Raw genomic sequence first — 14,486 nt, 5'->3', positions numbered from 1 at the left:
GATTTATTTGATGATTCGTCCGAGGAGGAGTATGATTTGGAGGAGGAGGAAGATATTGCTTTGATTCTGCTTTTGCACAAGAGGAAGAAACCGAAACATGGAGGTTCGGTCTATGGTCGTGAGATGATTCGGAGGGAACGCATTGAAGTCGACAACAAGCTCATGCGCGGCTATTTCAACCCCAATCCGATTTACCGGTATGCTTGGCTACATAGATTGAGTGAACAAGGCCCGAGGATTTCCCGGTATGCTTGACTCCATATATTGTATGCACTGGAGGTGGAAGAACTGTCTTGCGGCATGGCATGGACAATTTAGAGGGCAAAAGAAGGACTCCACCATTATTTTAGAGGTTGTGGCTGATCATGAGACATGAATATGGCATGCATTCTTTGGAATGCCCGGTTCATGCAATGATATCAATGTTCTTCCACGATCTCCTCTTTTTGCCAAGCTTGCGTCGGCCAGTCAACACCTGTGGAGTTCCAAGCCAACAACCGCACATACAACATGGGGTATTATCTTGCGGATGGGGTCTATCCCTAGTGGGTTAGATTTGTGAAGCCCATAATTGCCCCCGAAGGTAAAAAGAATGTGTATTTCATAGTGCTCAAGCGGCGGCAAGGAAAGATGTGGAGAGGGTATTTGGGATTCTGCAAGCCCAATTTGCTATTGTCAGGGGACCCGCGAGGTTTTGGGATCAAGAGATGCTTTGGTATATCATGACTGCATGTATAATCATGCATAACGTGATTATACAAGATGAGCGTGGCCAGAATGTGGTCTATGGTGCCTATGAGTTGACGGGACGTCCGGTGCGTCCTAGGAGAGGTGGAGACCGGATTGAGCGCTTCTTGGATGCCTACCACGACATTCGTGATGCCGATGTGCACATAGATCTTCATAAAGATCTAATGGAGGAGTGGTGGGCATGGTATGGAAGGCAAAGATCAAAGTCGTGCACTTGATTTATGTGTTTCTATGTGATGAAACTTGTTGTTGTGTGATGATTTGTGAGGAACTTGTTGAACCATTTGATGAACAATTCGTGTAATAATTAAGTACTATTGAACTATTATCTGTTTGAATTTATTTTAGCTTATTTATCATATTTTTTGTTGAGATATATGTGCAAACATATACAAAATATGAAGGTAGTTTGGCCGCAGTCGTGCCCTATATAGGGCAGTCATTGGAGCAGTGCAATGCCCCTATCTTCGTCTGTTTGAAAAGCATGAGCCGTTTTGCTGCCCTAAAACAAAAATAGAGCACCCCTATAACACCCAAAGTGGTTGCCCTATAAAGGGTTGCTGTTAGAGATGCTCTTAGTGCGTACTAGTGACCAACTCAAGAAACACTACAATATTGTCTTATATATGAAAATATGTAACATGTATGATTCAATATATGGTCCCCTCGAGGGTCGATCACTCTTATGCCATCGCGTGATGCAGCTTGTTTGTAGAAAGCCCCGTTAGTTTTTTCGAAATCAACCAACACTCCAGCGTGGATCCACACCCAGTGTTGTCGTGTGGGCCTCACATGTCGGCCACACGCGTTGAGTATTCAATCTTTGGTGCCTTATACAATAAGCCAGCTGCCTCGACTCCATCACTCCTATCTCTCCGTCTAGTTGGCTGCTCGTCTCTCTCTCTCTCTCTCTTTCTCTCTCTCTCTCACACACACACAAAATCCCTCATCTCACCTAAATCCCCAACCATCGTCGATCGATCTCCCGGACGTCGTCGTCCAATCTCCAAGACACAATGCAAATCACTCCTTCACTAGCGGTAATCCTCGTTCAGGTGGTCGGCGGCGATGTGGAGAAGCTCGTCCAACTGCGTGATATATGCTCGTGGTTCCATGACTGGTCGATGCTCCACAAGAAGGCGCTCGACATTGCCGGTTGTGTCACGGAGGAGGAGAAGGTAGGAGAGCTCGCATAAGCCGCTCTTTCGATGGAGAACGTCTACTAGGCAATGATGAAGGCGGAGAGCGATGATCCGAGGCACATGTAACGTTGGAGGACCTACCGGTCTTGCTTGTATGGTGATGGCATTGCCCATAGCGCGGGTCATTGCTCGGGCCAAGACGCGGTTCAGAGCGGCTACGGTGATGGCCATGGCCAGCGCAACCATGGTGCGGCTATGGATGCGGCTGGTCATGATGAGGAGGCACTAGCGCCGGCCAATCAACAAATGAGGAGGTTGCGTGCAAGGGAGATGTGTTGGAATTATGCCCTAGAGGCAATAATAAATGTATAGTTATTATTATAATTCCTGTATCAAGATAATAGTTTATTATCCATGCTATAATTGTATTGAATGAAGACTCATTTACATGTGTGGATACATAGACGAAACACCGTCCCTAGCATGCCTCTAGTTGGCTAGCCAGTTGATCGATGATAGTCAGTGTCTTCTGATTATGAACAAGGTGTTGTTGCTTGATAACTGGATCACGTCATTGGGAGAATCACGTGATGGACTAGACCCAAACTAATAGACGTAGCATGTTGATCGTGTCATTTTGTTGCTACTGTTTTCTGCGTGTCAAGTATTTATTCCTATGACCATGAGATCATATAACTCACTGACACCGGAGGAATGCTTTGTGTGTATCAAACGTCGCAACGTAACTGGGTGACTATAAAGATGCTCTACAGGTATCTCCGAAGGTGTTAGTTGAGTTAGTATGGATCAAGACTGGGATTTGTCACTCCGTGTGACGGAGAGGTATCTCGGGGCCCACTCGGTAATGCAACATCACACACAAGCCTTGCAAGCAATGTAACTTAGTATAAGTTGCGGGATCTTGTATTACGGAACGAGTAAAGAGACTTGCCGGTAAACGAGATTGAAATAGGTATGCGGATACTGACGATCGAATCTCGGGCAAGTAACATACCGAAGGACAAAGGGAATGACATACGGGATTATACGAATCCTTGGCACTGAGGTTCAAACGATAAGATCTTCGTAGAATATGTAGGATCCAATATGGGCATCCAGGTCCCGCTATTGGATATTGGCCGAGGAGTCTCTCGGGTCATGTCTACATAGTTCTCGAACCCGCAGGGTCTGCACACTTAAGGTTCGACGTTGTTTTATGCGTATTTGAGTTATATGGTTGGTTACCGAATGTTGTTCGGAGTCCCGGATGAGATCACGGACGTCACGAGGGTTTCCGGAATGGTCCGGAAACGAAGATTGATATATAGGATGACCTCATTTGATTACCGGAAGGTTTTCGGAGTTACCGGGAATGTACCGGGAATGACGAATGGGTTCCGGGGGTTCACCGGAGGGGGGCAACCCACTCCGGGGAAGCCCATAGGTATTTGTGGGGGTCACACCAGCCCTTAGTGGGCTGGTGGGACAGCCCACCAAATCCTATGCGCCAAGGAAGAAAAAATCAAAGGAAGAAAAAAAAAAGAGGAAGAAGTGGGAAGGGGGAAGGACTCCCTCCCACCAAACCAAGTAGGACTCGGTTTGGGGGGGGGAGAGTCCTCCCCCTGGATCGGTCGACCCCTTGGGGTTCCCTTGGACCCCAAGGCAAGGTCCCCCTCCCTCCTCCTATATATATGGGGCTTTTAGGGCAGATTTGAGACGACTTTCTCACGGCTGCCCGACCACATACCTCCATAGTTTTTCCTCTAGATCGCGTTTCTGCGGAGCTCGGGCGGAGCCCTGCTGAGACGAGATCATAACCAACCTCCGGAGCGCCATCACGCTGCCGGAGAACTCTTCTACCTCTCCGTCTCTCTTGCTGGATCAAGAAGGCCGAGATCATCGTCGAGCTGTACGTGTGCTGAACGCGGAGGTGCCGTCCGTTCGGTACTAGATCGTGGGACTGATCGCGGGATTGTTCGCGGGGCGGATCGAGGGACGTGAGGACGTTCCACTACATCAACCGCGTTCTCTAAACGCTTCTGCTGTACGATCTACAAGGGTACGTGGATCACTCATCCCCTCTCGTAGATGGACATCACCATGATAGGTCTTCGTGCGCGTAGGAAAATTTTTGTTTCCCATGCGACGTTCCCCAACAGTGGCATCATGAGCTAGGTTCATGCGTAGATGTCTTCTCGAGTAGAACACAAAAGGTTTTGTGGGCGGTGATGTGCGTTTTGCTGCCCTCCTTAGTCTTTTCTTGATTCCGCGGTATTGTTGGATTGAAGCGGCTTGGACCGACATTACTCGTACGCTTACGAGAGACTGGTTTCATCGTTACGAGTAACCCCCTTTGCTCAAAGATGACTGGCAAGTGACGGTTTCTCCAACTTTAGTTGAATCGGATTTGACCGAGGAGGTCCTTGGATGAGGTTAAATAGCAACTCATATATCTCCGTTGTGGTGTTTGCGTAAGTAAGATGCGATCCTACTAGATACCCTTGGTCACCACGTAAAACATGCAACAACAAAATTAGAGGACGTCTAACTTGTTTTTGCAGGGTATGATTGTGATGTGATATGGCCAATTATGTGATGTGATATATTGGATGTATGAGATGATCATGTTGTAATAGAAATATCGACTTGCACGTCGATGGTACGACAACCGGCAGGAGCCATAGGGTTGTCTTTATACTAACATATGTGCTTGCAGATGCGTTTACTATTTTGCTAGGATGTAGCTTTAGTAGTAATAGCATGAGTAGCACGACAACCCTGATGGCAACACGTTGATGGATGATCATGGTGTGGCGCCGGTGACAAGAAGATCGTGCCGGTGCTTTGGTGATGGAGATCAAGAAGCACGTGATGATGGCCATATCATGCCACTTATGAATTGCATGTGATGTTAATCCTTTTATGCACCTTATTTTGCTTAGAACGACGGTAGCATTATGAGGTGATCTCTCACTAAAATTTCAAGACGAAACTGTGTTCTCCCCGACTGTGCACCGTTGCTACAGTTCGTCGTTTCGAGACACCACGTGATGATCGGGTGTGATAGACTCAACGTTCACATACAACGGGTGCAAAACAGTTGCGCACGCGGAACACTCGGGTTAAGCTTGACGAGCCTAGCATGTGCAGACATGGCCTCGGAACACATGAGACCGAAAGGTCGATCATGAATCATATAGATGATATGATTAGCATAGGGATGCTTACCACTGAAACTACTCCCGACTCACGTGATGATCGGACTTGGGATAGTGTAAGTGGATCATGAACCACTCAAATGACTAGAGAGATGTACTTTTTGAGTGGGAGTTTAGCATGTAATTTGATTAAGTTGAACTCTAATTATCTTGAACATAGTCTAAGTCCACTTTGAATATATTTGTGTTGTAGATCATGGCTCACGCAAGTGTCATCCTCAATTTTAATACGTTCCTAGAGAAAGCTAAGTTGAAAGATGATGGAAGCAACTTTGTAGACTGGGCTCGTAATCTTAAGCTAATCTTACAAGCTGGAAAGAAGGATTATGTCCTTAATGCTGCGCTAGGAGATGAACCACCCGCTACGGCTGATCAGGATGTTAAGAACGCTTGGTTAGCACGTAAGGAGGACTACTCAATAGTTCAATGTGCAGTCTTGTATGGCTTAGAACCGGGACTTCAACGTCGCTTTGAGCGTCATGGAGCATTTGAGATGTTCCAGGAGTTGAAGTTTATCTTTCAGAAGAACGCCCGGATCGAGAGGTATGAGACCTCCGATAAATTCTATGCTTGCAAGATGGAGGAAAACTCGTCTGTCAGTGAACATGTGCTCAAAATGTCTGGGTACTCAAACCGTCTGGCTGAACTGGGGATTGAACTCCCGCAAGAAGCTATCACTGACAGAATCCTTCAATCACTGCCACCAAGCTACAAAGGCTTTGTGTTGAACTACAACATGCAAGGGATGAACAAGTCTCCCGGCGAGTTGTTTGCGATGCTGAAAGTCGCAGAGTCTGAACTCCGTAAAGAGCATCAAGTGTTGATGGTGAGCAAGACCACTAGTTTCAAGAGAAACGGCAAAGGCAAGAAGGGCAATTCGAAGAAGAGCGGCAAGCCTGTTGCCAATCCGCCGAAGAAACCCAAGGCTGGACCTAAGCCTGAAACAGAGTGCTTCTATTGCAAGGGTATGGGTCACTGGAAGCGCAATTGCCCCAAGTATCTGGCAGATAAGAAGGCGGGCAAAGAAAAAGCAGGTATATTTGATATACATGTTATTGATGTGTACTTAACCAGCTCTCGTAGTAGTGCCTGGGTATTCGATACCGGTTCTGTTGCTCACATTTGCAACTCGAAGCAGGAACTGCGGAATAGACGAAGGCTGGCGAAAGACGAAGTGACGATGCGCGTAGGAAACGGTTCCAAGGTTGATGCAATCGCCGTCGGCACAGTGTCACTTCAACTACCATCGGGATTAGTGATGAACTTAAATCATTGTTATTTAGTGCCTGCGTTGAGCATGAACATTATATCTAGATCTTGTTTATTGCGAGACGGTTACTCTTTTAAGTCTGAGAATAATGGTTGTTCTATTTCTATGAGTAACATCTTTTATGGTCATGCACCGAATGTGAGAGGATTGTTCATATTGAATCTTGATAGAGATACGCATATACATAACATTGAGACCAAAAGAGTTAGAGTAAACAATGATAGCGCCATATTTTTATGGCACTGCCGCTTGGGTCATATTGGTGTAAAGCGCATGAAGAAACTCCATGCTGATGGACTTTTGGAGTCACTTGACTTTGATTCACTTGACACGTGCGAACCATGCCTCATGGGCAAGATGACTAAGACTCCGTTCTCCGGAACAATGGAGCGTGCAAGTGACTTGTTGGAAATCATACATACCGATGTGTGTGGTCCAATGAGCGTGGAGGCACGCGGCGGATATCGTTACTTTCTCACCTTCACTGACGATTTAAGTAGATATGGTTATGTCTACTTGATGAAGAACAAGTTTGAAACATTTGAAAAGTTCAAGCAATTTCAGAGTGAAGTGGAAAATCATCGTAACAAGAAGATCAAGTTCCTACGGTCTGATCGTGGGGGTGAATATCTGAGTTTCGAGTTTGGTACTCACTTAAAACAATGTGGAATTGTTTCGCAGTTAACACCGCCTGGAACACCACAGCGTAATGGTGTGTCCGAACGTCGTAATCGTACTTTGTTAGAAATGGTGCGATCTATGATGTCTCTTACTGATTTGCCGTTATCATTTTGGGGTTATGCATTAGAAACAGTTGCATTCACTTTAAATAGGGCACCATCGAAATCCGTTGAGACGACACCATATGAACTGTGGTATGGCAAAAGGCCAAAGTTGTTGTTTCTTAAAGTTTGGGGATGTGATGCTTATGTCAAAAAGCTTCAGCCTGAAAAGCTGGAACCCAAAGCGGAAAAGTGCGTCTTCATAGGTTACCCAAAAGAGACAGTTGGGTACACCTTCTATCTCAAATCCGAGGGCAAAGTGTTTGTTGCTAAGAACGGAACTTTTCTCGAGAAGGAGTTTCTCTCGAGAGAATTGAGTGGGAGGAAGATAGAACTTGACGAGGTTGTCGAACCTCTCATCCCTCTGGATGGTGGCGCAAGGCAAGGGGAAACCTCTGTCATTGCGACGCCGGTTGAGGAGGAAGTTAATGATGATGATCATGAAACTCCAATTCAAGTTTCTGTTGAACCACGCAGGTCGACGAGATCACGTGCTGCTCCAGAGTGGTACGGTAATCCCGTCTTATCAATCATGTTGTTAGACAACAATGAACCTGCAAATTATGAAGAAGCAATGGTGGGCCCAGATTCCAACAAATGGCTAGAAGCCATGAAATCCGAGATAGGATCCATGTATGAGAACAAAGTGTGGACTTTGGAGATACTGCCTGAGGGCCGCAAGGCTATTCAGAACAAATGGATCTTTAAGAAGAAGACGGACGCTGACGGTAATGTGACCGTTTATAAAGCTCGACTTGTGGCAAAGGGTTTTTCACAAGTTCCAGGAATTGACTACGATGAGACTTTCTCTCCCGTAGCGATGCTTAAGTCCGTCAGAATCATGTTAGCAATAGCTGCATTTTTTGATTATGAAATTTGGCAGATGGATGTCAAAACGGCGTTCCTTAACGGTTTCCTTAAGGAAGAGTTGTATATGATACAGCCCGAAGGTTTTGTCGATCCTAAAAATGCTGACAAGGTGTGCAAGCTCCAGCGATCCATTTATGGACTGGTGCAAGCATCTCGGAGTTGGAACAAACGCTTTGATGAGGTGATCAAAGCATTTGGGTTTATACAAGTGGTTGGAGAATCTTGTATTTACAAGAAAGTGAGTGGGAGCTCTGTGGCGTTTCTAATATTATATGTAGATGACATATTACTGATTGGAAACAACACAGAGCTTTTGGAGAGCATAAAAGGTTACTTGAATAAAAGTTTCTCTATGAAGGACCTAGGAGAAGCTGCTTACATTCTAGGCATTAAGATCTATAGGGATAGATCAAAACGCCTGATAGGACTTTCACAAAGCACATACCTTGATAAAGTTTTGAAGAGGTTCAAAATGGAACAGTCCAAGAAAGGGTTCTTGCCAGTGTTACAAGGTACGAGATTGAGTAAGACTCAGTGCCCAGCAACTGATGAAGATAGAGAGCATATGCGCTCCGTCCCTTATGCTTCAGCCATAGGCTTTATCATGTATGCGATGCTGTGCACTAGACCGGATGTTAGCCTGGCCATAAGTATGGCAGGCAGGTTCCAGAGTAATCCAGGAGTGGATCACTGGACAGCGGTCAAGAATATCCTAAAGTACCTGAAAAGGACTAAGGAGATGTTTCTCGTGTATGGAGGTGACGAAGAGCTCGCCGTAAAAGGTTACGTCGATGCAAGCTTTGACACAGATCCGGACGACTCTAAGTCGCAAACCGGATACGTATTTATTCTTAATGGGGGTGCAGTAAGCTGGTGCAGTTCCAAGCAAAGCGTCGTAGCAGATTCTACATGTGAAGCAGAGTACATGGCTGCCTCGGAGGCGGCTAAGGAGGGTGTCTGGATGAAGCAGTTCATGACGGATCTTGGAGTGGTGCCAAGTGCACTGGATCCAATAACCTTGTTCTGTGACAACACTGGTGCCATTGCCTTAGCAAAGGAACCAAGGTTTCACAAGAAGACCAGACACATCAAACGACGCTTCAACCTCATCCGCGACTACGTCGAGGAGGAGGACGTAAATATATGCAAAGTGCACACGGATCTGAATGTAGCAGACCCGCTGACTAAACCTCTTCCACGGCCAAAACATGATCGACACCAGAACTGTATGGGTGTTAGATTTATTACAATGTAATTCACATGGTGATGTGAGGGCTAGATTATTGACTCTAGTGCAAGTGGGAGACTGTTGGAATTATGCCCTAGAGGCAATAATAAATGTATAGTTATTATTATAATTCCTGTATCAAGATAATAGTTTATTATCCATGCTATAATTGTATTGAATGAAGACTCATTTACATGTGTGGATACATAGACGAAACACCGTCCCTAGCATGCCTCTAGTTGGCTAGCCAGTTGATCGATGATAGTCAGTGTCTTCTGATTATGAACAAGGTGTTGTTGCTTGATAACTGGATCACGTCATTGGGAGAATCACGTGATGGACTAGACCCAAACTAATAGACGTAGCATGTTGATCGTGTCATTTTGTTGCTACTGTTTTCTGCGTGTCAAGTATTTATTCCTATGACCATGAGATCATATAACTCACTGACACCGGAGGAATGCTTTGTGTGTATCAAACGTCGCAACGTAACTGGGTGACTATAAAGATGCTCTACAGGTATCTCCGAAGGTGTTAGTTGAGTTAGTATGGATCAAGACTGGGATTTGTCACTCCGTGTGACGGAGAGGTATCTCGGGGCCCACTCGGTAATGCAACATCACACACAAGCCTTGCAAGCAATGTAACTTAGTATAAGTTGCGGGATCTTGTATTACGGAACGAGTAAAGAGACTTGCCGGTAAACGAGATTGAAATAGGTATGCGGATACTGACGATCGAATCTCGGGCAAGTAACATACCGAAGGACAAAGGGAATGACATACGGGATTATACGAATCCTTGGCACTGAGGTTCAAACGATAAGATCTTCGTAGAATATGTAGGATCCAATATGGGCATCCAGGTCCCGCTATTGGATATTGGCCGAGGAGTCTCTCGGGTCATGTCTACATAGTTCTCGAACCCGCAGGGTCTGCACACTTAAGGTTCGACGTTGTTTTATGCGTATTTGAGTTATATGGTTGGTTACCGAATGTTGTTCGGAGTCCCGGATGAGATCACGGACGTCACGAGGGTTTCCGGAATGGTCCGGAAACGAAGATTGATATATAGGATGACCTCATTTGATTACCGGAAGGTTTTCGGAGTTACCGGGAATGTACCGGGAATGACGAATGGGTTCCGGGGGTTCACCGGAGGGGGGCAACCCACTCCGGGGAAGCCCATAGGTATTTGTGGGGGTCACACCAGCCCTTAGTGGGCTGGTGGGACAGCCCACCAAATCCTATGCGCCAAGGAAGAAAAAATCAAAGGAAGAAAAAAAAAGAGGAAGAAGTGGGAAGGGGGAAGGACTCCCTCCCACCAAACCAAGTAGGACTCGGTTTGGGGGGGGAGAGTCCTCCCCCCTGGCTCGGCCGACCCCTTGGGGTTCCCTTGGACCCCAAGGCAAGGTCCCCCTCCCTCCTCCTATATATATGGGGCTTTTAGGGCAGATTTGAGACGACTTTCTCACGGCTGCCCGACCACATACCTCCATAGTTTTTCCTCTAGATCGCGTTTCTGCGGAGCTCGGGCGGAGCCCTGCTGAGACGAGATCATCACCAACCTCCGGAGCGCCGTCACGCTGCCGGAGAACTCTTCTACCTCTCCGTCTCTCTTGCTGGATCAAGAAGGCCGAGATCATCGTCGAGCTGTACGTGTGCTGAACGCGGAGGTGCCGTCCGTTCGGTACTAGATCGTGGGACTGATCGCGGGATTGTTCGCGGGGCGGATCGAGGGACGTGAGGACGTTCCACTACATCAACCGCGTTCTCTAAACGCTTCTGCTGTACGATCTACAAGGGTACGTGGATCACTCATCCCCTCTCGTAGATGGACATCACCATGATAGGTCTTCGTGCGCGTAGGAAATTTTTTGTTTCCCATGCGACGTTCCCCAACAAGATGGTCGTGCCAGGTCGCTCTCCCCGTTTCCCTGTCGCTCTCTAAGAATTGCACGCTCCACCGTTGAAGGCACATATGCTCCCTTGGTAGTTTTGATAATTCATGACAACATACATTATCTATTGGACTAATACTTTACCTAGTATATTTCAGATATACTCCACAAAGAGGATTGGCTCAGGAATGTGTGGAGAAGCCCCAAAGAAGAATAGGAAGGAATAGGATTGGCCAAGCTTCAAGATTCTGCATTTTACTTTATGTGAGAAATCAGAATTGAGTCCATAGGAAAGTCAATACTATTAAAAGGGGATGAGCTATCTATGATGATCTGGTTGCTCAAGTGATTAGAGGTAGCCACCAAAAATACTCATCCAATCTCCCACAAAATTCTTTGTCCAAGGCCTAAATACCCAAAATCGGTGCCACCAAGATTTTCCACTCGGTCCTACCAATTTCCATGAGAGACGGAACCTATGCCAAAACCCTAGCAATCTCGGTGCCACCAAAATGAGTGACCAACTTTCTGCTTAGTGAGTTTCAAGAATCGGAATTTCCAAGTTTTGGAATTGGTCTCACCAAGATTTAGTAATTGCCTAGGACACTCGTATCGGTACCATGGAGCTTTATATATCGGTCTCACCGAAAATACAAATTTTTCACATTTTGCACTAATCGGTGCCACCGAGTTGGGCAACAATGATGTAACAGTTGGATTTTTGGAGATGCCTATATATACCCATCCACCACCTCTCATTCAAAGAGGAAGTACTCAGAACATATATACACTTGCCATAACCATTTTTCTGAGAGAGAGCCACCTACTCATGTGTCGAGATCAAGATATTCCGATCCTACCATTTGAATCTTGATTTCTAGCCTCCCCAAGTTTCTTTCTACCCAATCAATCTCTTCCACCCAAGCCGAATCTTTGAGAGAGTGATTGAGTGTTGAGGAGACTATCTTTTGAAGCACGAGAGCAAAGAGTTCACTGTACTACCACATCTATTACCTTTTGGAGGGTGGTGCCTCCTATATTGGTTAGGTGTCACTTGGGACCTCCTACTTCATGTTGTGGAGTTGAACCAAGAAGTTTGTAACGGCAAGGAGATTGTCTACTTCATGAAGATCTACCCCGAGTGAGGCAAGTCCTTCATGGACGTAAGCCGTGATGGAATAGACAAGGTTGCTTCTCCGTGGACCATTCGTGCGTTGAGCCCTCAGTGAACTCTCGCACTTGTAACCCTCTGTGGGTTAAAGTCTCCATCAATGTTGACATACGACGGCACCATCCATCGAACCCACGCCAAAAAACACAGTGTCCATCTTTGCCTTTGATATTCCTAAACTCTACTCCTTACTTTGTATATACATGTCTTTACTTTCCGCTGCTATACTCGTAGACTTGCATGTGCAGGGTGTGTATGACTTATTCTAAATGCTAAAATATACCAACAATTAAAATTGGGAAAATGCTAGGTTCTGATTTATGCAAGTAGTCTATTCACCCCCTGATACGTCTCCAACGTATCTATAATTTATGAAGTATTCATGGCATGTTTACAATAATTATATATGATTTTGGTATGATTTTATTAGAACTAACCCGGATTGATGTTGTTTTCAGCAGAACTACCATGATGTCGTTTTTTATGCAGAAATAAAAGTTCTCGGAATGGGCTGAAAATTTATGGTGATTTTTGATGGACCAAAATAGACCCCCGAAGCACCAGAGCTGGGCGAGGAAGTGGATGAGGAAGACACAAGCCTGCTGGGCGTGGCCACCCCCTAGGCCATGCCCCTCTGGCTTGTGACCTCCTCGGGAACCTTCTAACGTGAGACTGACGCAAAAAATTCCTATAAATACCAAAAACCCCAGAAAGAAACCTAGATCAAAAGTTCTGCCGCCGGAAGCCTCCAGAGCCACGAAAACCAATCAGGACCCCATTCCGGCACCCTCCGGAGGGGGAAACCATCACCGGAGGCCATCTTCATCATCCCGGCGGTCTCCATGATGAGGAGGGAGTAGTTCACCCTCGGGGCTGAGGGTATGTACCAGTAGCTATGTGTTTGATCTCTCTCTCTCTCTCGTGTTCTTGAGATGGCACGATTTTGATGTATCACGAGCTTTATTAATATAGATGAGTCATATGGAGTTTTCCCCTCTCTATCTTCTTGTGATGAATTGAGTTTTCCCTTTGAAGTTTTCTTATCGGATTGAGTCTTTAAGGATTTGAGAACCCTTGATGTATGTAATGCAATGGGATATCTATGGTGATAATGGTATGTTCTATTGATCCACTTGATGTATGTTTTGGTGATCAACTTGCGGGTTCCGTGACCTTGGGAATCTATGCATAGGGGTTGGCACATGTTTTCATCTTGACTTTCCGGTAGAAACTTTGGGGCACTCTTTGAAGTTCTTTGTGATTGATTGAACATGATGAATCTGAAATTATGTGATGCATATCGTATAATCATGCCCATGGGTACTTGTGGTGACATTGGAGTATCTAGGTGACATTAGGGTTTTGGTTGATGTGAAGCTTGCCATCCATTGTGGTGGGGAATGGACTTGTGAAGATGTGATGAAGAATCACTATGGGGGAGCAATCAACTAGTCTTCATCAAGCCAACACAATCAAGAAAGGTGGTCCATCCCGAGGAAGTCAAGATCGTCATATTCTAGCTCAAGTGGACTATGTGCAGGGTATATGTTTGTCCTTGATAGGTTTTCTATTTTAGGATAGATTGTCATACTATCAAGGGGGTCTCTCAAGTGAGTAGCTCGTGGAGAGCTCAAACCTTTTGCATCCTTGCATCATCTTTCTTGGTTCTTGTTTGGTGGCTCTCTTTGTTAGGTTTAGAGCTTATGGTCGTCTTTATGACAAGCTCGAGTTCATAAAAAATGGAGTTCATGTGCATCTTCTATGATGTTTTCGATGCTGGAGTTCTTGCTCGTTCTTCATTCATAGAGGTATCACATCTCTATATCATTGGCATTTTCATAACTGTATCCCTTTTCTCCGGCTGCGGCGGCTTAGCGGCCCAAGATATTGCGGGTTTGTGGGAAGTGAAGTAATTGAGCTCGAGCTCAAATGAACCCTATGGACAGTAAATTCAAGAAAAACTAAAATACAAATCCAAAAATTATTCGGTGTAAACATTGACAAAAGTTTTATGTGCTCACAAAATTTCATCTTCAAATCACACTTTTCGAAGGTGTGGCAAAACAAAACAAAATTGATGCTCCAAAATGTTATTTTTGGAAGCATTTTAAAGTGATGATTTTATTTTTCTTACCACGAGTTCCACGAATGTCTT

Source organism: Hordeum vulgare, chromosome 7H, assembly GCF_904849725.1.
Source record: "Hordeum vulgare subsp. vulgare chromosome 7H, MorexV3_pseudomolecules_assembly, whole genome shotgun sequence".
NCBI lineage: Eukaryota > Viridiplantae > Streptophyta > Magnoliopsida > Poales > Poaceae > Hordeum > Hordeum vulgare.
Note: the sequence above shows the minus strand (reverse complement) of the source record.